We start from the raw sequence: 25,503 nt of genomic DNA on the forward strand, positions 1-25,503 counted from the left end.
TGCCTTAGACCGCTGCGCCACTCGGGAGCCCGAGTGTCAGTGGGGTTTGAAAACAGCGCCCCCTTATGGTGGGCTGTTAATCCGTTACATTAAACTCTGAGCCTGTATCAGTACCTGTTCTCTGGTGATCTTTCCCACTGCGAAGTAGGTAGCTTTAGGGTTAGAGAAGTACAGCCCAGAGACGGCAGCTGCTGGGGTCATGGCCAGAGACTCCGTCAACTTGATACCTGGGAGAGAAAAAAAAAAAAACATCAGACATCATCGTCGTCAAAAACCTCATTTAGAAGACTTCCTCAAGCGGCTCAAGTTATCGGTCATAAAACACAACCAACACAGAAAGAAGTCTACAATGCAGAAACTACTCTACGCCCCCCCCTATCTCAATTAAACCTTCATCTGCACTGATAGGAAAAGACTGGGACAGGTGGAAACAATATGTTTGAAAGCTCCTCGTTAGGCCGTCTTTCACCTGGTCAGTAGTTTCAGATCAGTTCAGATGAAGGGAGAGGAGGAAGAGCCTACCCGTTTTCTCCTCCACCTCGCCCAGCGTCCACATGGAGGTCTTCTCAGTGTGGTCAGGCTGGGAGGGGTATCCTGCTGCTGGCCTGATGCCTTCGTAACGTATCCTGTGCATGTCTTCAGTCAGGAGGTTCTCCTCCACGCTATAGCCCCACAGTTCCCTACGCGCCCTGGCGTGGAGCTCCTCAGCAAACGCCTGGAGGACCGGAGACACACACACCTTCAGCTTCTCATGGACTCTTAACGTCACTGTTTCACCTGGACTATTACTGGCTTCCTATTGGGCTGTAGTTATCAGTCTGTCACGTATGGCTTCCTATTGGCCTGTAGTTATCAGTCTTATGTATGGCTTCCTATTGGCCTGTAGTTATCAGTCTGTCACGTATGGCTTCCTATTGGCCTGTAGTTATATCAGTCTGTCATGTATGGCTTCCTATTGGGCTGTAGTTATCAGTCTGTCACGTATGGCTTCCTATTGGCCTCTAGTTATCAGTCTGTCACGTATGGCTTCCTATTGGCCTGTAGTTATCAGTCTGTCACGTATGGCTTCCTATTGGCCTGTAGTTATCAGTCTGTCACGTATGGCTTCCTATTGGCCTGTAGTTATATCAGTCTGTCATGTATGGCTTCCTATTGGCCTGTAGTTATCAGTCTGTCACGTATGGCTTCCTATTGGCCTGTAGTTATCAGTCTGTCACGTATGGCTTCCTATTGGCCTGTAGTTATCCGTCTGTCACGTATGCCTCAGCTAGGTGTCAGTATAGTAACACTAGAGTCCATACCTCAGCCAGACGGTCAGTATAGTAACACTAGAGTCCATACCTCAGCCAGACGGTCAGTATAGTAACACTAGAGTCCATACCTCAGCCAGACGGTCAGTATAGTAACACTAGAGTCCATACCTCAGCCAGACGGTCAGTATAGTAACACTAGAGTCCATACCTCAGCCAGACGGTCAGTATAGTAACACTAGAGTCCATACCTCAGCTAGACGGTCAGTATAGTAACACTAGAGTCCATACCTCAGCCAGACGGTCAGTATAGTAACACTAGAGTCCATACCTCAGCCAGACTATCAGTATAGTAACACTAGAGTCCATACCTCAGCTAGACGGTCAGTAACACTAGAGTCCATACCTCAGCCAGACTATCAGTGTAGTAACACTAGAGTCCATACCTCGGCCAGGCGGTCAGCCAAAGCCTTGACCATGATACTGTTGTAGTCGTCTCCCTGGGTCTCAAACTGTTTGCTCAGCTCCTCCGCTCCAAACACAGCTACAGCAAACATCCCCATGTAGTCAGACACACCGCTGGCCCTCGGGGCCACGAAGTCAGACAGGCAGTAATAGGGGTCTGAGCTGGCACTGTCCTTCTCTGCCTGCAAGACAAAACACACAGTTATCTTACAGTACATGTTTGTTATTAGGGTCGGACCCCATTTAGTCCGCTGGTCCATTGTTTGGTCCGTAGACTTGTTGGTCGACCCAGATTTCTTTAGTCGAGCAGTAGCAACCCAATAATAACAGTTGGTGTACGAGACACCTTTCTGATTGGCTCCTGTCTCAGTGGACTGATCCATTGTGGAGGCCTGTCTCAGTGGACTAATCCATTGTGGAGGTCTGTCTGAGTGGACTAATCCATTGTGGAGGCCTGTCTCAGTGGACTGATCCATTGTGGAGGCCTGTCTCAGTGGACTGATCCATTGTGGAGGCCTGTCTCAGTGGACTGATCCATTGTGGAGGCCTGTCTCAGTGGACTGATCCATTGTGGAGGCCTGTTAGTGGACTAATCCATTGTGGAGGCCTGTCTCAGTGGACTGATCCATTGTGGAGGTCTGTCTGAGTGGACTAATCCATTGTGGAGGCCTGTCTCAGTGGACTGATCCATTGTGGAGGCCTGTCTCAGTGGACTAATCCATTGTGGAGGCCTGTCTGAGTGGACTGATCCATTGTGGAGGCCTGTCTGAGTGGACTGATCCATTGTGGAGGCCTGTCTGAGTGGACTAATCCATTGTGGAGGCCTGTCTCAGTGGACTAATCCATTGTGGAGGCCTGTCTGAGTGGACTAATCCATTGTGGAGGCCTGTCTGAGTGGACTAATCCATTGTGGAGGCCTGTCTGAGTGGACTAATCCATTGTGGAGGCCTGTTAGTGGACTGATCCATTGTGGAGGCCTGTCTCAGTGGACTGATCCATTGTGGAGGCCTGTCTCAGTGGACTGATCCATTGTGGAGGCCTGTCTCAGTGGACTGATCCATTGTGGAGGTCTGTCTGAGTGGACTGATCCATTGTGGAGGCCTGTCTGAGTGGACTGATCCATTGTGGAGGCCTGTCTGAGTGGACTAATCCATTGTGGAGGCCTGTCTCAGTGGACTAATCCATTGTGGAGGCCTGTCTGAGTGGACTAATCCATTGTGGAGGCCTGTCTGAGTGGACTAATCCATTGTGGAGGCCTGTCTGAGTGGACTAATCCATTGTGGAGGCCTGTTAGTGGACTGATCCATTGTGGAGGCCTGTCTCAGTTGACTGATCCATTGTGGAGGCCTGTCTGAGTGGACTAATCCATTGTGGAGGCCTGTCTGAGTGGACTAATCCATTGTGGAGGCCTGTTAGTGGACTGATCCATTGTGGAGGCCTGTCTCAGTGGACTGATCCATTGTGGAGGCCTGTCTCAGTGGACTGATCCATTGTGGAGGTCTGTCTGAGTGGACTGATCCATTATGGAGGCCTGTCTGAGTGGACTGATCCATTGTGGAGGCCTGTCTGAGTGGACTGATCCATTGTGGAGGCCTGTCTCAGTGGACTAATCCATTGTGGAGGCCTGTCTGAGTGGACTAATCCATTGTGGAGGCCTGTCTCAGTGGACTGATCCATTGTGGAGGCCTGTCTCAGTGGACTAATCCATTGTGGAGGCCTGTCTGAGTGGACTGATCCATTGTGGAGGTCTGTCTCAGTGGACTAATCCATTGCGGAGGCCTGTCTGAGTGGACTAATCCATTGTGGAGGCCTGTCTGAGTGGACTGATCCATTGTGGAGGCCTGTCTGAGTGGACTAATCCATTGTGGAGGCCTGTCTGAGTGGACTGATCCATTGTGGAGGCTGTAGGGGTGACGTAGTCCATCAGTCTAAGACATGTGCTACTGAAATTACATATGGTTATATTTTGTAAGAACAATGGTGCAACACAAATAATGCACCGTCAACTGTGGGACCTTATATAAACAGGTGTGTGCCTTTCCAAATCATGTCCAATCAATTGAATTTACCACAGGTGGACTCCAATCAAGTTGTAGAAACATCTCAAGGATGATCAATGGAAACAGGATGCGCCTGAGCTCAATTTATAGTCTCATAGCAAAGGGTCTGAATACTTATGTAAATAAGGTATCTGTTTTTTATTTGTAATAAATTTGCCATTTTATTTTATAAAAACCTGTTTTTGCTTTCTGATTACGTTGTATTGATGATGAAACAAGGCTGTAATGTAACAGAATGTGGAAAAAGTCGAGGGGTCTGAATACTTTGCATTGTATACAGGCTACTGTATCGATCAATAACTTATTCATGTCATCACACAGCATTACGAGTCGTTCACGATGTGAAATGCAATCAAGCATTTTACTTTTGAAATAAAATAAAAGCGACCATTGAATAATTAAAGTTCCCTTTCAGAAATTTCATTCACCAATGAATGCGACTGTTTTTTATTCTTTGTTGTAATAAAGGCTTTACAAAACAAACAAAAAACATGACAACAAGACTCTCTGGTACGCTTATAATGTATTTAGTGTTGTTTACATTGTTCCAAACGGTCAGAAAAATGATATTGTAATCTAACAGCACCTGTTTGGCACACACATCGTCCAAAATATTGACGCAGCGCTTTCTCCAGAACTTATGTTTCTTGATCCACACATCTGACTTCCCCTTTACCTCCTGAGCAACCAGTAAACATCCCCCAGCAGCTTCAGCAACACAGACAGCGCTATACACACTGTTGATGTGTGGTGGTCGCTGCAGCAGGGAGGAGAGAGACAGCGGGGAGGAGAGAGAGACAGCAGGGAGGAGAGAGAGAGACAGCGGGGAGGAGAGAGAGACAGCAGGGAGGAGAGAGAGACAGCCAGCAGGGAGGAGAGAGAGACAGCGGGGAGGAGAGAGAGACAGCGGGGAGGAGAGAGAGACAGCGGGGTGGAGAGAGACAGCGGGGAGGAGAGAGAGACAGCAGGGAGGAGAGAGAGACAGCGGGGTGGAGAGAGACAGCGGGGAGGAGAGAGCGACAGCGGGGTGGAGAGAGACAGCGGAGAGGAGAGAGCGACAGCAGGGAGGAGAGAGACAGCGGGGAGGAGAGAGAGACAGCAGGGAGTAGAGAGACAGCAGGGAGGAGAGATGACAGCAGGGAGGAGAGAGAGAGGACCGGGAGGAGAGAGAGAGAGCCGGGAGGAGAGAGAGAGAGCAGGGAGGAGAGAGAGAGACAGCAGGGAGGAGAGAGAGAGAGGACAGGGAGGAGAGAGAGAGATGGACAGGGAGGAGAGAGAGAGACAGCAGGGAGGAGAGAGAGAGACAGCAGGGAGGAGAGAGAGAGACAGCAGGGAGGAGAGAGAGACAGCAGGGAGGAGAGAGAGACAGCAGGGAGGAGAGAGAGACAGCAGGGAGGAGAGAGAGACAGCGGGGAGGAGAGAGAGACAGCGGGGAGGAGAGAGAGACAGCGGGGAGGAGAGAGAGACAGCGGGGAGGAGAGAGAGACAGCGGGGAGGAGAGAGAGACAGCGGGGAGGAGAGAGAGACAGCGTGTGTTAGTCACACAGTCACTAGCTGTTTTGTTTAACGCAGAGCAGCAATCAAATTCAATTGCTGGTCGGAATCCCTCGAGTCAGTGTGGTCTTAATTATTTCATAAAACAGTGTGCTTAAAGCATCAGACCAGCATCAGTGAATGTAGTTGATTTGATTAAAACACACAGGTTTGTTTCTATATATGGAAAATACGTTTAACATTTAGACCAATCGATTGGGTCGAAAAGAACAGATGGATTCTTGGTCGACCAAGATTTATTTTCTTTGTCGGGGACAGCCCTACTTGTTACAGATTTACAACGGAAATTAACTGAACACAGACACACCCAGACCTCGCCCCCACCACCCAGACCCCGCCCCCACACACCCAGACCCCGCCCCACACAGACCCCGCCCACACAGACCCTGCCCACACCCCAGCCCACACAGACAGACCCCGCCCCCACACAGACAGAGACCCCGCCCCCACACAGACCCCGCCCCCACACCCATGAACTAACACCACCTGTTCCAGATCTCCTCTGCTACTCACCTGTTGGGCGTAGTCCGTAGAAGGTGGCGAGGGGCGTGGCGAGCGAGGTGTGACGTCATGCTCGTACACCTGGATGTCGTCTCCTACACTCTGGGCGTGGCCAGAAGCCCACCAGGCCACGCCCCCAGAGACCCTTATTATCGATCAGTCTGTTGAGGAGTCGCTGGGGCGTCATGCAAACAGCCCCTCGAGCTTCCTCACCTGTACAGGTCCATTATAACATGATATATTATCAGTCAATCAACCACAGCCACAAGATCATATTACACCTGTCAATCAACCACAATATCATATTACACCTGTCAATCAACACAATATCATATTACACCTGTCAATCAACCACAATAATCATATTACAACCTGTCAATCAACCACAGCCACAATATCATATTACACCGGTCAATCAACCACAATATCATATTACACCTGTCAATCACCACAATATCATATTACACCTGTCAATCAACCACAATATACATGTTACACCTGTATCAATCAACCACAATATCATATTACACCTGTCAATCAACCACAACATCATATTACACCTGTCAATCAACCACAATATCATATTACACCTTCAATCAACCACAATATCATATTACACCTGTCAATCAACCACAATATTATATTACACCTGTCAATCAACCACAATATTATATTACACCTGTCAATCAACCACAATATTATATTACACCTGTCAATCAACCACAATATTATATTACACCTGTCAATCAACCACAATATTATATTACACCTGTCAATCAACCACAATATTATATTACACCTGTCAATCAACCACAATATCATATTACACCTGCCAATCAACCACAATATCATATTACCCTGTCAATCAACCACAATATCATATTACACCTGTCAATCACCACAATATCATATTACACCTGTCAATCAACCACAATATCATATTACACCTGTCAATCAACCACAATATCATATTACACCTGTCAATCAACCACAGGTCCAACATTATATTACACCTGCCAATCAACCACAATATTATATTACACCTGTCAATCAACCACAATATCATATTACACCTGTCAATCAACCTCCATAGAAATCCAATCACAACACTAGAATGGCGATAGCATTACATGTATCTCTATGGCCTCTACGTACCCACGGTTTTGTCCTTGAAGATCTTGGGGTACCCTCTGTTAGGGTACTTCCCTCTAAGCTGCCACACGTCGAAGAAAGGCTTCCAGTCGATATAGTCCACCAGCCTCCGCAGATCATACCCCTCAAACACACGGGTACCCAGGAACTGAGGACACACTGACAGGAGGAGGGAGAGAGAGAGAGAGAGAGAGGGAGAGAGAGAGACAGAGAGAGAGCAGGAGAGAGAGAGAGAGAGAGAGAGAGAGAGAGAGAGGGAGAGAGACACAGAGAGACAGAGAGACAGACAGAGAGAGAGAGAGACAGAGAGAGACAGAGAGCGAGAGAGAGAGCGGGAGAGCGAAAGAGAGAGAGAGAGAGCAGGAGAGAGGAGAGACAGAGAGAAAGAGAGAGAGAGAGAGAGAGAGAGAGAGAGAGAGAGCGGGAGAGAGAGCGGAGAGCGAAAGAGAGAGAGAGCGAGAGAGGATCAGTCACCATAGTCAAGGTATTGTCTGTCAAAATATGACAGAAATAAGTCTCATCTTTTCCATTACAATGACAAGCAGACAATGACTCCCTGAAGTCCTAGAGGACAGTGGTCCCAGGACATCAGGGTCTTACTGGTTTGGTCTGAGAAAGCCAGTCCACATGGAGTCCTTTCTCCCTGGCCTGGGCTAGAGACAGGAAGCGCCTCTCCTGAGAACACAGAGACTCCTTTCATCATCTACCTGAACAGCTCCCAGACAGCCCAGCCATTACAGTGTAGTGTAGCAAACTACCAGCTAGGGCCTGGACCAGTGTTGAGGACCAGGATTCATCAACTGTAGTAGTCCTACCCCTGCAACTGTGGCCCTTAGACTGGAACTACTCCCCCCTTCTAGACTGTTCCAGGACAGGACAGTCTGTTAGACTGGAACATCTCCCCCTTCTAGACTGTTCCAGTACAGGACAGTCTGTTTAGACTGGAACAACTCCTCCCATCTAGACTGTTCCAGTACAGGACAGTCTGTTAGACTGGAACAACTCTTCCTTCTAGACTGTTCCAGTACAGGATAGTCTGTTAGACTGGAACATCTCCTCCCTTCTAGACTGTTCCAGTACAGGACAGGACAGTCTGTTAGACTGGAACAACTCCTCCTTTCTAGACTGTTCCAGTACAGGACAGTCTGTTAGACTGGAACAACTCCCCCCTTCTAGACTGTTCCAGTACAGGACAGGACAGTCTGTTAGACTGGAACAACTCCCCCTTCTAGACTGTTCCATACAGGACAGGACAGTCTGTTAGACTGGAACAACTCCTCCCATCTAGACTGTTCCAGTACAGGACAGTCTGTTAGACTGGAAACACTCCCCCCTTCTAGACTGTTTCCAGTACAGGACAGTCTGTTCCTAATACAGAGCCCTAGACTTCATCCAATGATACTAATCTCCTTCAGAGTGTTTTAGTGGTCCAGTGTGTGTGTGTTACGTGCGTATGTTTGTCTGTGGTGTGTGTGTGTGTGTGTGGTGTGTGTGTGTCTGTGTGTGTGTGTGTGTGTTACTCACCTTTAGAGAGTCGTAGTGGTCCTGTGTGTGTGTGTGTGTGTGTGTGTGTGTGTGGTGTGTGTGTGTGTGTGTGTATGTGTGTGTATGTGTGTGTCTGTGTGTGTGTGTGTGTGTGTGTGTGTTACTCACCTTTAGAGAGTCGTAGTGGTCCTGTGTGTGTGTGTGTGTGTGTGTGTGTGTGTGTGTGTGTGTGTGTGTGTGTGTGTGTGTGTGTGTGTGTGTGTGTGTTACTCACCTTCAGAGAGTCGTAGTGGTCCTGTGTGTGTGTGTGTGTGTGTGTGTGGTGTGTGTGTGTGTGTGTGTGTGTGTTACTCACCTTTAGAGAGTCGTAGTGGTTCATGTGTGTGTGTTGTGTGTGTGTGTGTGTGTGTGTGTGTGTGTGTGTGTGTTACTCACCTTCAGAGAGTCGTAGTGGTCCTGTCTGATGTCTTCGTACTCCTCTGTCGTCTCCTCAAAGAACTCGTCCTTCACGTTCTCATCTAGCAGCTGAGAACACTGACAGAGACAACACGGAGGGTCATCTAGCAGCTGAGAACACGGAGGGTCATCTAGCAGCTGAGAACACGGAGGTCATCTAGCAGCTGAGAACACTGACAGAGACAACACGGAGGGGTCATCTAACAGCTGAGAACACGGAGGGGTCATCTAACAGTGAGAACACTGACAGAGACAACACGGAGGGTCATCTAACAGCTGAGAACACGGAGGGTCATCTAACAGATGAGACACGGCGGGTCATCTAACAGCTGAGAACACTGACAGAGACAACACGGAGGGTCATCTAACAGCTGAGAACACGGAGGGTCATCTAACAGCTGAGAACACTGACAGAGACGGACACGGAGGGTCATCTAACAGCTGAGAACACGGAGGGTCCTAACCGCTTGAGAACACGGAGGGTCATCTAACAGCTGAGAACACGGCGGGTCATCTAACAGCTGAGAACACTAACAGAGACAACACGGAGGGTCATCTAACAGCTGAGAACACTGACAGAGACAACACGGAGGGTCATCTAAACAGCTGAGAACACGGAGGGTCATCTAACAGCTGGAAACACTGACAGAGACGACACGGAGGGTCTCCTAACAGCTGAGAACACGGAGGGTCATTAACAGCTGAGAACACTGACAGAGACGACACGGAGGGTCATCTAACAGCTGAGAACACGGAGGGTCATCTAACAGCTGAGAACACTGACAGAGACGACACGGAGGGTCATCTAACAGCTGAGAACACTGACAGAGACGACACGAGGGTCATCTAGCAGCTGAGAACACTGACAGAGACACACGGAGGGTCATCTAACAGCTGAGAACACGGAGGGTCATCTAACAGCTGAGAACACTGACAGAGACGACACGGAGGGTCATCTAACAGCGCTGAGAACACTGAGGGTCAATCTAACAGCTGAGAACACTGAGAGACGACACGGAGGGTCATCTAGAGCTGAGAACACTGACAGAGACAACACGGAGGGTCATCTAACAGCTGAGAACACGGAGGGTCATCTAACAGCTGAGAACACTGACAGAGACGACACGGAGGGTCATCTAACAGCTGAGAACACCGGACAGAAACAACACGGAGGGTCTCTAACACAGCTGAGAACACGGAGGGTCATCTAACAGCTGAGAACACGGAGGGTCAGTCTAACAGCTGAGAACACTGACAGAGACGACACGGAGGGTCATCTAGCAGCTGAGAACACGGAGGGTCATCTAACAGCTGAGAACACTGACAGAGACAACACGGAGGGTCATCTAGGCAGCTGAGTAACACTGACAGAAACAACACGGAGGGTCATCTAACAGCTGTAGAACACGGAGGGCTCATCTAACAGCTGAGAACACTGACAGAAACAACACGGAGGGTCATCTAACAGCTGAGAACACGGAGGGATTCAGTCTAACAGCTGAGAACACGACAGAGACGACACGGAGGGTCATCTAACAGCTGAGAACACGGAGGGTCATCTAACAGCTGAGAACACTGACAGAGACGACACGGAGGGTCATTCAACAGCTGAGAACCGGAGGGTCATCAACAGCTGAGAACACTGACAGAGACGACACGGAGGGTCATCTAGCAGCTGAGAACACTGACAGAGACAACACGGAGGGTCATCTAACAGCTGAGAACACGGAGGGTCATCTAACAGCTGAGAACACTGACAGAGACGACACGGTAGGGTCATCTAACAGCTGAGAACACGGAGGGTCATCTAACAGCTGAGAACACGGAGGGTCATCTAACAGCTGAGAACACGGCGGGTCATCTAACAGCTGAGAACACTAACAGAGACAACACGGAGGGTCATCCTAACAGCTGAGAACACTGACAGAGACAACACGGAGGGTCATCTAACAGCTGAGAACACGGAGGGTCATCTAACAGCTGAGAACACTGACAGAGACGACACGGAGGGTCTCCTAACAGCTGAGACACACGGAGGGTCATCTAACAGCTGAGAACACTGACAGAGACGACACGGAGGGTCATTTAACAGCTGAGAACACGGAGGGTCATCTAACAGCTGAGAACACTGACAGAGACGACACGGAGGGTCATCTAACAGCTGAGAACACTGACAGAGACGACACGGAGGGTCATCTAGCAGCTGAGAACACTGACAGAGACAACACGGAGGGTCATCTAACAGCTGAGAACACGGAGGGTCATCTAACAGCTGAGAACACTGACAGAGACGACACGGAGGGTCATCTAACAGCTGAGAACACTGAGGGTCATCTAACAGCTGAGAAACATGACAGAGACGACACGGAGGTCATCTAGCAGCTGAGAACACTGACAGAGACAACACGGAGGGTCATCTAACAGCTGAGAACACGGAGGGGGTCATCTAACAGCTGAGAACACTGACAGAGACGACACGGAGGGTCATCTAACAGCTGAGAACACGGACAGAAACAACACGGAGGGTCATCTAACAGCTGAGAACACGGAGGGTCATCTAACAGCTGAGAACACGGAGGGTCATCTAACAGCTGAGAACACTGACAGAGACGACACGGAGGGTCATCTAGCAGCTGAGAACACGGAGGGTCATCTAACAGCTGAGAACCACTGACAGAGACAACACGGAGGGTCATCTAGCAGCTGAGAACACTGACAGAAACAACACGGGGGTCATCTAACAGCTGAGAACACGGTAGGGTCATCTAACAGTCTGAGAACACTGACAGAAACAACACGGAGGGTCATCTAACAGCTGAGAACACGGGAGGGTCATCTAACAGCTGAGAACACTGACAGAGACGACACGGAGGGTCATCTAACAGCTGAGAACACGGAGGGTCATCTAACAGCTGAGAACACTGACAGAGACGACACGGAGGGTCATCTAACAGCTGAGAACACGGAGGGTCATCTAACAGCTGAGAACACTGACAGAGACGACACGGAGGGTCATCTAGCAGCTGAGAACACTGACAGAGACAACACAGAGGGTCATCTAACAGCTGAGAACACGGAGGGTCATCTAACAGCTGAGAACACTGACAGAGACGACACGGAGGGTCATCTAACAGCTGAGAACACTGACAGAGACAACACGGAGGGTCATCTAACAGCTGAGAACACGGAGGGTCATCTAACAGCTGAGAACACTGACAGAGACGACACGGAGGGTCATCTAGCAGCTGAGAACACTGACAGAGACAACACGGAGGGTCATCTAACAGCTGAGAACACTGACAGAGACAACACGGAGGGTCATCTAACAGCTGAGAACACGGAGGGTCATCTAACAGCTGAGAACACTGACAGAGACGACACGGAGGGGTCATCTAACAGCTGAGAACACGGAGGGTCATCTAACAGCTGAGAACACTGACAGAGACGACACGGAGGGGCATCTAACAGCTGAGAACACTGACAGAGACGACACGGAGGGTCATCTAGCAGCTGAGAACACTGACAGAGACAACACGGAGGGTCATCTAACAGCTGAGAACACGGAGGGTCATCTAACAGCTGAGAACACTGACAGAGACGACACGGAGGGTCATCTAACAGCTGAGAACACTGAGGGTCATCTAACAGCTGAGAACACTGACAGAGACGACACGGAGGGTCATCTAGCAGCTGAGAACACTGACAGAGACAACACGGAGGGTCATCTAACGCTGAGAACACGGAGGGTCATCTAACAGCTGAGAACACTGACAGAGACGACACGGAGGGGTCATCTAACACTGAGAACACGGACAGAAACACCACGGAGGGTCATCTAACAGCTGAGAACACGGAGGGTCATCTAACAGCTGAGAACACGGAGGGTCATCTAACAGCTGAGAACACTGACAGAGACGACACGGAGGGTCATCTAGCAGCTGAGAACACGGAGGGTCATCTAACAGCTGAGAACACTGACAGAGACAACACGGAGGGTCATCTAGCAGCTGAGAACACTGACAGAAACAACACGGAGGGTCATCTAGCAGCTGAGAACACTGACAGAAACAACACGGAGGGTCATCTAACAGCTGAGAACACGGAGGGTCATCTAACAGCTGAGAACACGGCGGGTCATCTAACAGCTGAGAACACTGACAGAGACAACACGGAGGGTCATCTAACAGCTGAGAACACGGAGGGTCATCTAACAGCTGAGAACACTGACAGAGACGACACGGAGGGTCATCTAACAGCTGAGAACACGGAGGGTCATCTAACAGCTGAGAACACGGAGGGTCATCTAACAGCTGAGAACACGGCGGGTCATCTAACAGCTGAGAACACTAACAGAGACAACACGGAGGGTCATCTAACAGCTGAGAACACTGACAGAGACAACACGGAGGGTCATCTAACAGCTGAGAACACGGAGGGTCATCTAACAGCTGAGAACACTGACAGAGACGACACGGAGGGTCTCCTAACAGCTGAGAACACGGAGGGTCATCTAACAGCTGAGAACACTGACAGAGACGACACGGAGGGTCATCTAACAGCTGAGAACACGGAGGGTCATCTAACAGCTGAGAACACTGACAGAGACGACACGGAGGGTCATCTAACAGCTGAGAACACTGACAGAGACGACACGGAGGGTCATCTAGCAGCTGAGAACACTGACAGAGACAACACGGAGGGTCATCTAACAGCTGAGAACACGGAGGGTCATCTAACAGCTGAGAACACTGACAGAGACGACACGGAGGGTCATCTAACAGCTGAGAACACTGAGGGTCATCTAACAGCTGAGAACACTGACAGAGACGACACGGAGGGTCATCTAGCAGCTGAGAACACTGACAGAGACAACACGGAGGGTCATCTAACAGCTGAGAACACGGAGGGTCATCTAACAGCTGAGAACACTGACAGAGACGACACGGAGGGTCATCTAACAGCTGAGAACACGGACAGAAACAACACGGAGGGTCATCTAACAGCTGAGAACACGGAGGGTCATCTAACAGCTGAGAACACGGAGGGTCATCTAACAGCTGAGAACACTGACAGAGACGACACGGAGGGTCATCTAGCAGCTGAGAACACGGAGGGTCATCTAACAGCTGAGAACACTGACAGAGACAACACGGAGGGTCATCTAGCAGCTGAGAACACTGACAGAAACAACACGGAGGGTCATCTAACAGCTGAGAACACGGAGGGTCATCTAACAGCTGAGAACACTGACAGAAACAACACGGAGGGTCATCTAACAGCTGAGAACACGGAGGGTCATCTAACAGCTGAGAACACTGACAGAGACGACACGGAGGGTCATCTAACAGCTGAGAACACGGAGGGTCACTAACAGCTGAGAACACTGACAGAGACGACACGGAGGGTCATCTAACAGCTGAGAACACGGAGGGTCATCTAACAGCTGAGAACACTGACAGAGACGACACGGAGGGTCATCTAGCAGCTGAGAACACTGACAGAGACAACACGGAGGGTCATCTAACAGCTGAGAACACGGAGGGGTCATCTAACAGCTGAGAACACTGACAGAGACGACACGGAGGGTCATCTAACAGCTGAGAACACTGGACAGAGACAACACGGAGGGTCATCTAACAGCTGAGAACACGGAGGGTCATCTAACAGCTGAGAACACTGACAGAGACGACACGGAGGGTCATCTAGCAGCTGAGAACACTGACAGAGACAAACACGGAGGGGTCATCTAACAGCTGAGAACACTGACAGAGACAACACGGAGGGTCATCTAACAGCTGAGAACACGGAGGGTCATCTAACAGCTGAGAACACTGACAGAGACGACACGGAGGGTCATCTAACAGCTGAGAACACTGACAGAGACAACACGGAGGGTCATCTAACAGCTGAGAACACGGAGGGTCATCTAACAGCTGAGAACACTGACAGAGACGACACGGAGGGTCATCTAACAGCTGAGAACACGGAGGGTCATCTAACAGCTGAGAACACTGACAGAGACGACACGGAGGGTCATCTAACAGCTGAGAACACTGACAGAGACGACACGGAGGGTCATCTAGCAGCTGAGAACACTGACAGAGACAACACGGAGGGTCATCTAACAGCTGAGAACACGGAGGGTCATCTAACAGCTGAGAACACTGACAGAGACGACACGGAGGGTCATCTAACAGCTGAGAACACTGAGGGTCATCTAACAGCTGAGAACACTGACAGAGACGACACGGAGGGTCATCTAGCAGCTGAGAACACTGACAGAGACAACACGGAGGGTCATCTAACAGCTGAGAACACGGAGGGTCATCTAACAGCTGAGAACACTGACAGAGACGACACGGAGGGTCATCTAACAGCTGAGAACACGGACAGAAACAACACGGAGGGTCATCTAACAGCTGAGAACACGGAGGGTCATCTAACAGCTGAGAACACGGAGGGTCATCTAACAGCTGAGAACACTGACAGCAGACGACACGGAGGGTCATCTAGCAGCTGAGGAACACGGAGGGTCATCTAACAGCTGAGAACACTGACAGAGACAACACGGAGGGTCATCTAGCAGCTGAGAACACTGACAGAAACAACACGGAGGGTCATCTAACAGCTGAGAACACGGAGGGTCATCTAACAGCTGAGAACACTGACAGAAACAACACGGAGGGTCATCTAACAGCTGAGAACACGGAGGGTCATCTAACAGCTGAGAACACTGACAGAGACGACACGGAGGGTCATCTAAAGCTGAGAACACGGAGGGTCATCTAACAGCTGAGAACACTGACAGAGGACGACACGGAGGGTCATCTAACAGCTGAGAACACCGGAGGGTCATTCTAACAGCTGAGAACACTGACAGAGACGACACGGAGGGTCATCTAGCAGCTGAGAACACTGACAGAGACAACACGGAGGGTCATCTAACAGCTGAGAACACGGAGGGTCATCCACAGCTGAGAACACTGACAGAGACGACAGGAGGGTCATCTAACAGCTTGAGAACACTGACAGAGACAACACGGAGGGTCATCTAACAGCTGAGAACACGGAGGGTCATCTAACAGCTGAGAACACTGACAGAGACGACACGGAGGGTCATCTAGCAGCTGAGAACACTGACAGAGACAACACGGAGGGTCATCTAACAGCTGAGAACACGGAGGGTCATCTAACAGCTGAGAACACTGACAGAGACGACACGGAGGGTCATCTAACAGCTGAGAACACGGAGGGTCATCTAACAGCTGAGAACACTGACAGAGACGACACGGAGGGTCATCTAACAGCTGAGAACACGGAGGGTCATCTAACAGCTGAGAACACGGAGGGTCATCTAACAGCTGAGAACACTGACCAGAAACAACACGGAGGGTCATCTAACAGCTGAGAACACGGAGGGTCATCTAACAGCTGAGAACACTGACAGAGACAACACGGAGGGTCATCTAACAGCTGAGAATAAGCAGCTGTACTAAGTGAGAACCACAGTATCTACTGACAGGAAGTGTAGTGTGGGCTGTACTAAGTGAGAACCACAGTATCTACTGACAGGAAGTGTAGTGTGGGCTGTACTAAGTGAGGACCACAGTATCTACTGACAGGAAGTGTAGTGTGGGCTGTACTAAATGAGGACCACAGTATCTACTGACAGGAAGTGTAGTGTGGGCTGTACTAAGTGAGAACCACAGTATCTATTGACAGGAAGTGTAGTGTGGGCTGTACTAAGTGAGGACACACAGTATCTAGTGACAGGAAGTGTAGTGTGGGCTGTACTAAGTGAGGACCACAGTATCTACTGACAGGAAGTGAAGTGAGGACTACAGTATCTACTGACAGGAAGTGTAGTGTGGGCTGTACTAAGTGAGAACCACAGTATCTACTGACAGGAAGTGTAGTGTGGGCTGTACTAAGTGAGGACCACAGTATCTACTGACAGGAAGTGTAGTGTGGCTGTACTAAATTAGGACCACAGTATCTAGTGACAGGAAGTGTAGTGTGGGCTGTACTAAATGAGAACCACAGTATCTACTGACAGGAAGTGTAGTGTGGGCTGTACTAAATGAGGACCACAGTATCTACTGACAGGAAGTGTAGTGTGGGCTGTACTAAGTGAGGACACACAGTATCTACTGACAGGAAGTGTAGTGTGGGCTGTACTAAGTGAGAACCACAATATCTACTGACAGGAAGTGTAGTGTGGGCTGTACTAAGTGAGAACCACAGTATCTACTGACAGGAAGTGTAGTGTGGGCTGTACTAAGTGAGAACCACAGTATCTACTGACAGGAAGTGTAGTGTGGGCTGTACTAAGTGAGGACCACAGTATCTACTGACAGGAAGTGAAGTGAGGACCACAGTATCTAGTGACAGGAAGTGTAGTGTGTCTAGTCAGTGTAGTGTACGTACCACCACCACACTCCTGGAGGCATCCAGAACATGCACCACAGGACAGCTGTAACGGGGAGCGATCTTCACTGCCGTGTGGGTCCTGTAACACACAGAGGACCAGGAAGTAAGAGAGTTGAAAGGTCATGGTAAAGATAATGATGGTGTGTGTTGAGAGACGCATCACGTCAGACACAGGGTCAACAAGGGGCCAGGAAGTAAGCGAGTTGAAAGGTCATGGTAAAGAAAGTGTGTCTTACTTGGAGGTGGTGGCCCCTCCGATCAGCAGTGGGGTCTTCATCCCAAGCCGCTCCATCTCCTTGGCAACGTAGATCATCTCATCCAGCGAGGGCGTGATGAGGCCAGACAGACCGATGATGTCTGTAGGGCGGAGGGATACACAGGAAGTTCAGCTGGAGGGACTACTTCCAAAAGAGCAGTTCACTCATTCCATATCTGATTTCAGTCCCCAATCCTACTCCTTCTCTAGCCTGGTCCCAGATCTGTCTGTGGTTTATAGCCAACTCCAACTCCTACCAGTTGGCAATACAGCCCAAACTGATCTGGGACCAGGTTAATCAGCACTTACTGTCCTAGTGCCACCCTGTCAGACAGCCCAAACTGATCTGGGACCAGGTTAATCACCACTTACTGTCCTAGTGCCACCCTGTCAGACAGCCCAAACTGATCTGATTTGGGACCAGGTTAATCACCACTTACTGTCCTAGTGCCACCCTGTCAGACAGCCCAAACTGATCTGACTTGGGACCAGGTTAATCACCACTTACTGTCCTAGTGCCACCCTGTCAGACAGCCCAAACTGATCTGGGACCAGGTTAATCATTACTTACTGTCCTAATGCCACCCTGTCAGACAGCACAAACTGATCTGATCTGGGACCAGGTTAATCACCACTTACTGTCCTAGTGCCACCCTGTCAGACAGCCCAAACTGATCTGAGACCAGGTTAATCACCACTTACTGTCCTAGTGCCACCCTGTCAGACAGGACAAACTGATCTGGACACAGGTTAATCATTACTTACTGTCCTAGTGCCACCCTGTCAGACAGCACAAACTGATCTGAGACCAGGTTAATCACCACTTACTGTCCTAGTGCCACGCTGTCAGACAGGACAAACAGATCTGATCTGGGACCAGGTTAATCACCACTTACTGTCCTAGTGCCACCCTGTCAGACAGCCTAAACTGATCTGATCTGGGACCAGGTTAATCACCACTTACTGTCCTAGTGCCACCCTGTCAGACAGCCCAAACTGATCTGGGGACCAGGTTAATCACCACTTACTGTCCTAGTGCCACCCTGTCAGACAGCCCCAAACTGATCTGGACCAGGTTAATCACCACTTACTGTCCTAGTGCCACCCTGTCAGACAGCCCAAAACTGATCTGGGACCAGGTTAATCACCACTTACTGTCCTAGTGCCACCCTGTCAGACAGCCCAAACTGATCTGGGACCAGGTAATCACCACTTACTGTCCTAGTGCCACCCTGTCAGACAGCCAAACTGATCTGGGACCAGGTTATTCCTATTGATTAAAGCCGAGCTCCAGTACAGTGGAACTGATGAGCCATAAGGTTCATGTTAACACACCTGCTTTGCAGTCGATGGCTTCCCTCAGTATCCTGTCGCACGGAATCATGACCCCGAGATCGATCACTCTGGGAAAAGGAAACGGGGTTAAGGACAAGGTCATGGAAAGATACAGGAACAAATCAACTATCAGTCACGTAAGTTGCTGAATACAACTTACGAGCCCATAACCAACACTGCAGTTAAGAAAAATATACTGAATATAACGCCACAATAGAACATGAGAGAACACAATAGAACGCGAGAGAACACAATAGAACACAGTAGAACACGAGAGAACACAATAGAACACGAGAGAACACAATAGAACACGAGAGAACACAGTAGAACACGAGATAACACAATAGAACACGAGAGAACACAATAGAACACAATAGAACACGAGAGAACACGAGAGAACACAGTAGAACACAATAGAAAACGAGAGAACGCAATAGAACGCGAGAGAACGCAATAGAACACGAGAGAACACACTAGAACAACAGAGAACACACTAGAACAACAGAACACACCCCTACCTGAAGTTGTTGCAGCCCAGCACCACTCCTACAATGTTCTTCCGATGTCGTGGACGTCTCCCTTCACTGTGGCCAACACTATGGTGCCCTGGTAGGGGTCCTAACAGAGATCATTAATGTAGAGGAGAGATGAATCAGTCCCTTCACTGTGGCCAACACTATGGTGCCCTGGTAGGGGTCCTAACAGAGATCATTAATGTAGAGGAGAGATGAATCAGTCCCTTCACTGTGACCAACACTATGGTGCCCTGGTAGGGGTCCTAACAGAGATCATAATGTAGAGGAGAGATGAATCATGTCCCTTCACTGTGACCAACACTATGGTGCCCTGGTAGGGGTCCCTAACAGAGATCATTAATGTAGAGGAGAGATTAATCAGTCCCTTCACTGTGACCAACACTATGGTGCCCTGGTAGGGGTCCCTAACAGAGGATCATTAATGTAGAGGAGAGATGAATCAGTCCCTTCACTGTGACCAACACTATGGTGCCCTGGTAGGGGTCCTAACAGAGATCATTAATGTAGAGGAGAGATTAATCAGTCCCTTCACTGTGACCAACACTATGGTGCCTGGTAGGGTCCTAACAGAGATCATAATGTAGAGGAGAGATTAATCAGTCCCCTTCACTGTGACCAACCACTATGGTGCCCTGGTAGGGGTCCTAACAGAGATCATTAATGTAGAGGAGAGATTAATCAGTCCCTTCACTGTGGCCAACACTATGGTGCCCTGGTAGGGGTCCTAACAGAGATCATTAATGTAGAGGAGAGATTAATCAGTCCCTTCACTGTGACCAACACTATGGTGCCCTGGTAGGGGTCCTAACAGAGATCATTAATGTAGAGGAGAGATGAATCAGTCCCTTCACTGTGACCAACACTATGGTGCCCTGGTAGGGGTCCTAACAGAGATCATTAATGTAGAGGAGAGATGAATCAGTCCCTTCACTGTGACCAACACTATGGTGCCCTGGTAGGGGTCCTAACAGAGATCATTAATGTAGAGGGAGAGATGAATCAGTCCCTTCACTGTGACCAACACTATGGTGCCCTGGTAGGGGTCCTAACAGAGATCATTAATGTAGAGGAGAGATGAATCAGTCCCTTCACTGTGACCAACACTACGGTGCCCTGGTAGGGGTCCTAACAGAGATCATTAATTAGAGGAGAGATGAATCAGTCCTTCACTGTGACCAACACTATGGTGCCCTGGTAGGGGTCCTAACAGAGAGGAGAGTGAATCAGTCCCTTCACTGTGACCAACACTATGGTGCCCTGGTAGGGGTCCTAACAGAGATCATTAATGTAGCGGAGAGATTAATCAGTCCCTTCACTGTGACCAACACTATGGTGCCCTGGTAGGGGTCCTAACAGAGATCATTAATGTATAGGAGAGATTAATCAGTCCCTTCACTGTGACCAACACTATGGTGCCCTGGTAGGGGTCCTAACAGAGATCCTTAATGTAGAGGAGAGATGAATCAGTCCCTTCACTGTGACCAACACTATGGTGCCCTGGTAGGGGTCCTAACAGAGAGGAGAGATGAATCAGTCCCTTCACTGTGACCAACACTATGGTGCCCTGGTAGGGGTCCTAACAGAGAGGAGAGATGAATCAGTCCCTTCACTGTGACCAACACTATGGTGCCCTGGTAGGGGTCCTAACAGAGATCATTAATGTAGAGGAGAGATGAATCAGTCCCTTCACTGTGACCAACACTATGGTGCCCTGGTAGGGGTCCTAACAGAGATCATTAAGTAGAGGAGAGTGAATCAGTCCCTTCACTGTGACCAAACACTATGGTGCCCTGGTAGGGGTCCCTAACAGAGATCATTAATGTAGAGGAGAGATGAATCAGTCCCTCACTGTGACCAACACTACGGTGCCCTGGTAGGGGTCCTAACAGAGATCATTATGTAGAGGAGAGATTAATCAGCTCCCTTCACTGTGTTGTTTAAACATGTGAAGATGAGAAACCTCCTCAGTATTAAGTAGAGGAGAGCTGTGATGAGATGTGGAGACAGAAACGGACTGTAGAGACAGACGGACAGACAGGTAGACAGACAGGTGGACTCACAATCTCCTCTACTGATCCTGATGCCAGTAGCATGGCCTCTCTCTCCTTCTCCATGTAGGGGATCAGGTGGGCCACAGCCTTCTTCATCACACGTGCTGACTTTATCACCTGTTACACACGGACCGACAGACAGACAGACAGACAGACAGACAGACAGACAGACAGACAGACAGACAGACAGACAGACAGAGACAGGATCATGAGAAGAATAGATACCTCCTGTATTATCTCCTCTGTGATCTCTTCCCTCCTACCTAAGGATATCTAGGATCTGTCCACTACCCTCTCTTCAAATCAAATCAAATGTATTATAAAGCCCTTCTTACATCAGCTGATATCTCAAAGTGCTGTACAGAAACCCAGCCTAAAACCCCAAACAGCAAGCAATGCAGGTTGTAGAAGCTCTCTTCGCCCCTACCTGAGGATACATGGATCTGTCCACTCCTCCATCTCTTTCCCCCCCCTACCTGAGGATATCATGGATCTGTCCACTCCTCCATCTCTTCCCCCCCTACCTGAGGATATCATGGATCTGTCCACTCCTCCATCTCTTCCCCCCTACCTGAGGATATCATGGATCTGTCCACTCCTCCATCTCTTCCTCCCTACCTGAGGATATCATGGATCTGTCCAATCCCTCCATCTCTTCCCCCCCTACCTGAGGATATCATGGATCTGTCCACTCCTCCATCTCTTCCCCCCTACCTGAGGATATCATGGATCTGTCCACTCCTCCATCTCTTCCTCCCTACCTGAGGATATCATGGATCTGTCCACTCCTCCATCTCTTCCTACCTGAGGATATCATGGATCTGTCCACTCCTCCATCTCTTCCCCCCCTACCTGAGGATATCATGGATCTGTCCACTCCTCCATCTCTTCCCCCCTACCCTGAGGATATCATGGATCTGTCCACTCCCTCCATCTCTTCCCCCCCTACCGAGGATATCATGGATCTGTCCACTCCTCCATCTCTCCTACCTGAGGATATCATGGATCTGTCCCCACTCCTCCATCTCTTCCTCCCTACCTGAGGATATCATGGATCTGTCCACTCCTCCATCTCTTCCTACCTGAGGATATCATGGATCTGTCCACTCCTCCATCTCTTCCCCCCCTACCTGAGGATATCATGGATCTGTCCACTCCTCCATCTCTCCCCCCTACCTGAGGATATCATGGGATCTGTCCACTCCTCCATCTCTTCCTACCTGAGGATATCATGGATCGGTCCACCTCCTCCATCTCTTCCCCCCCCCCTACCTGAGGATATCATGATCTGTCCACTCCTCCATCTCTTCCTCCCCCTACCTGAGGATATCATGGAATCTGTCCACTCCTCCATCTCTTCCCCCCCCCTCCCTGAGGATATCATGGATCTGTCCACTCCTCCCTCTCTTCCTCCCTACCTGAGGATATCATGGATCTGTCCACTCCTCCATCTCTTCTTCCCCTACCTGAGGATATCATGGATCTGTCCACTCCTCCATCTCTTCCCCCCCCTACCTGAGGATATCATGGATCTGTCCACTCCTCCATCTCTTCCCCCCCTACCTGAGGATATCATGGATCTGTCCACTCCTCCATCTCTTCCCCCCCCTACCTGGGATATCATGGATCTGTCCACTCCTCCATCTCTTCCCCCCCCCTACCTGAGGATAGCATGGATCTGTCCACTCCTCCATCTCTCCCTCCCTACCTGAGGATATCATGGATCTGTCCACTCCTCCATCTCTTCCCCCCCCTACCTGAGGATATCATGGATCTGTCCACTCCTCCATCTCTTCCCCCCCTACCTGAGGATATCATGGATCTGTCCACTCCTCCATCTCTTTCCTCCCTACCTGAGGATATCAGGATCTGTCCACTCCTCCATCTCTTCCCCCCCTAACTGAGGATATCATGGATCTGTCCACTCCTCCATCTCTTCCCCCCTACCTGAGGATATCATGGATCTGTCCACTCCTCCATCTCTTCCCCTCCTACCTGAGGATATCATGGATCTGTCCACTCCTCCATCTCTTCCCCCCTACCTGAGGTAGGAACATCTTCCCAGCTCCAAACAGGTCTCCCACCACCTTCATGCCGTTCATCAGGGGCCCCTCGATGACGTGTAGGGGCCTCGGATAGAGCTCAGCCTGGGACCTCGCCTCCTCTGTGTCCTCTACCACATACTTATCTATACCCTGGAAAGAGCGAGAGAGAGAGACAGAAGGGATATCGATAGTAATTGTGATAGTGATGGAGAAAGAGAGAGATTTGTACCTTAAATGTATATGTACCTGAAATAACTTGGTCCCTGCAGTATGTGATCAGTAGAGAGAAAATAACTTGGTCCCTGCATGCCACTAACCTTGATGAGCCCATACTATACTAACCTTGATGAGCCCATACTAACCTTGATGAGCCCATACTATACTAACCTCGATGAGCCCATACTATACTAACCTTGATGAGCCCATACTAACCTTGATGAGCCCATACTATACTAACCTCGATGAGCCCATACTATACTAACCTTGATGAGCCCATATAAACCTTGATGAGCCCATACTATACTAACCTTGATGAGCCCATATAAACCTTGATGAGCCCATACTATACCAACCTTGATGAGCCCATACTATACCAACCTTGATGAGCCCATACTATGCCAACCTTGATGAGCCCATACTATACCAACCTTGATGAGCCCATACCAACCTTGATGAGCTCATACTAACCTTGATGAGCCCATACTATACTAACCTTAATGAGCCCCATACTAACCTTGATGAGCCCCATACTATACTAACCTTGATGAGCCCATACTATACTAACCTTGATGAGCCCATACTATACTAACCTTGATGAGCCCATACTATACTAACCTTGATGAGCCCATACTATACTAACCTTGATGAGCCCATACGATACTAACCTTGATGAGCCCATACGATACTAACCTTGATGAGCCCATACGATACTAACCTTGATGAGCCCATACGATACTAACCTTGATGAGCCCATACGATACTAACCTTGATGAGCCCATACTATCCTTGATGAGCCCATACCAACCTTGATGAGCCCATACTATACCAACCTTGATGAGCCCATACTATACCAACCTTGATGAGCCATACTATACCAACCTTAATGAGCCCATACTAACCTTGATGAGCCCATACTATACCAACCTTGATGAGCCCATACTATACCAACCTTGATGAGCCCATACTATACCAACCTTGATGAGCCCATACTATACTAACCTTGATGAGCCCATACGATACTAACCTTGATGAGCCCATACGATACTAACCTTGATGAGCCCATACTATACTATCCTTGATGAGCCCATACTATACTAACCTTGATGAGCCCATACTATACTAACCTTGATGAGCCCATACTAACCTTGATGAGCCCATACTAACCTTGATGAGCCCATACTAACCTTGATGAGCCCATACTAACCTTGATGAGCCCATACTAACCTTGATGAGCCCGTACTAACCTTGATGAGCCCATACTAACCTTGATGAGCCCATACTATACTAACCTTGATGAGCCCATACTAACCTTGATGAGCCCATACTAACCTTGATGAGCCCATACTAACCTTGATGAGCCCATACTAACCTTGATGAGCCCATACTAACCTTGATGAGCCCATACTAACCTTGATGAGCCCATACTAACCTTGATGAGCCCATACTAACCTTGATGAGCCCGTACTAACCTTGATGAGCCCGTACTCCAGCCTCTCCTCCACTGTTCCCTCTCGCCACTCGTCCGTCTGGACCACCTTCTTCCCTCCTTTGGCGCAGCTCTGAAAACGACAGGATCTCTTCAGAGAAAAAACCTATGGGAACTAGTATACTGTACTAGGGATCAGGTAACCACAGCGAGAAGGGACATACAGCCGCAGAGTTACAGGACATGTACCGTGTTAACCTGTTCTACAGCACATATGTCCTT

General features: G+C 49.4%; 1 pseudogene; it reads right to left on the minus strand.

Moving 5' to 3' along the window:
- Positions 1-25,503, minus strand: part of LOC115190096 (methionine synthase-like) — a 38,698-nt pseudogene that overhangs the window by 4,180 nt on the left and 9,015 nt on the right.

This window comes from Salmo trutta, unplaced genomic scaffold, assembly GCF_901001165.1.
Source record: "Salmo trutta unplaced genomic scaffold, fSalTru1.1, whole genome shotgun sequence".
NCBI lineage: Eukaryota > Metazoa > Chordata > Actinopteri > Salmoniformes > Salmonidae > Salmo > Salmo trutta.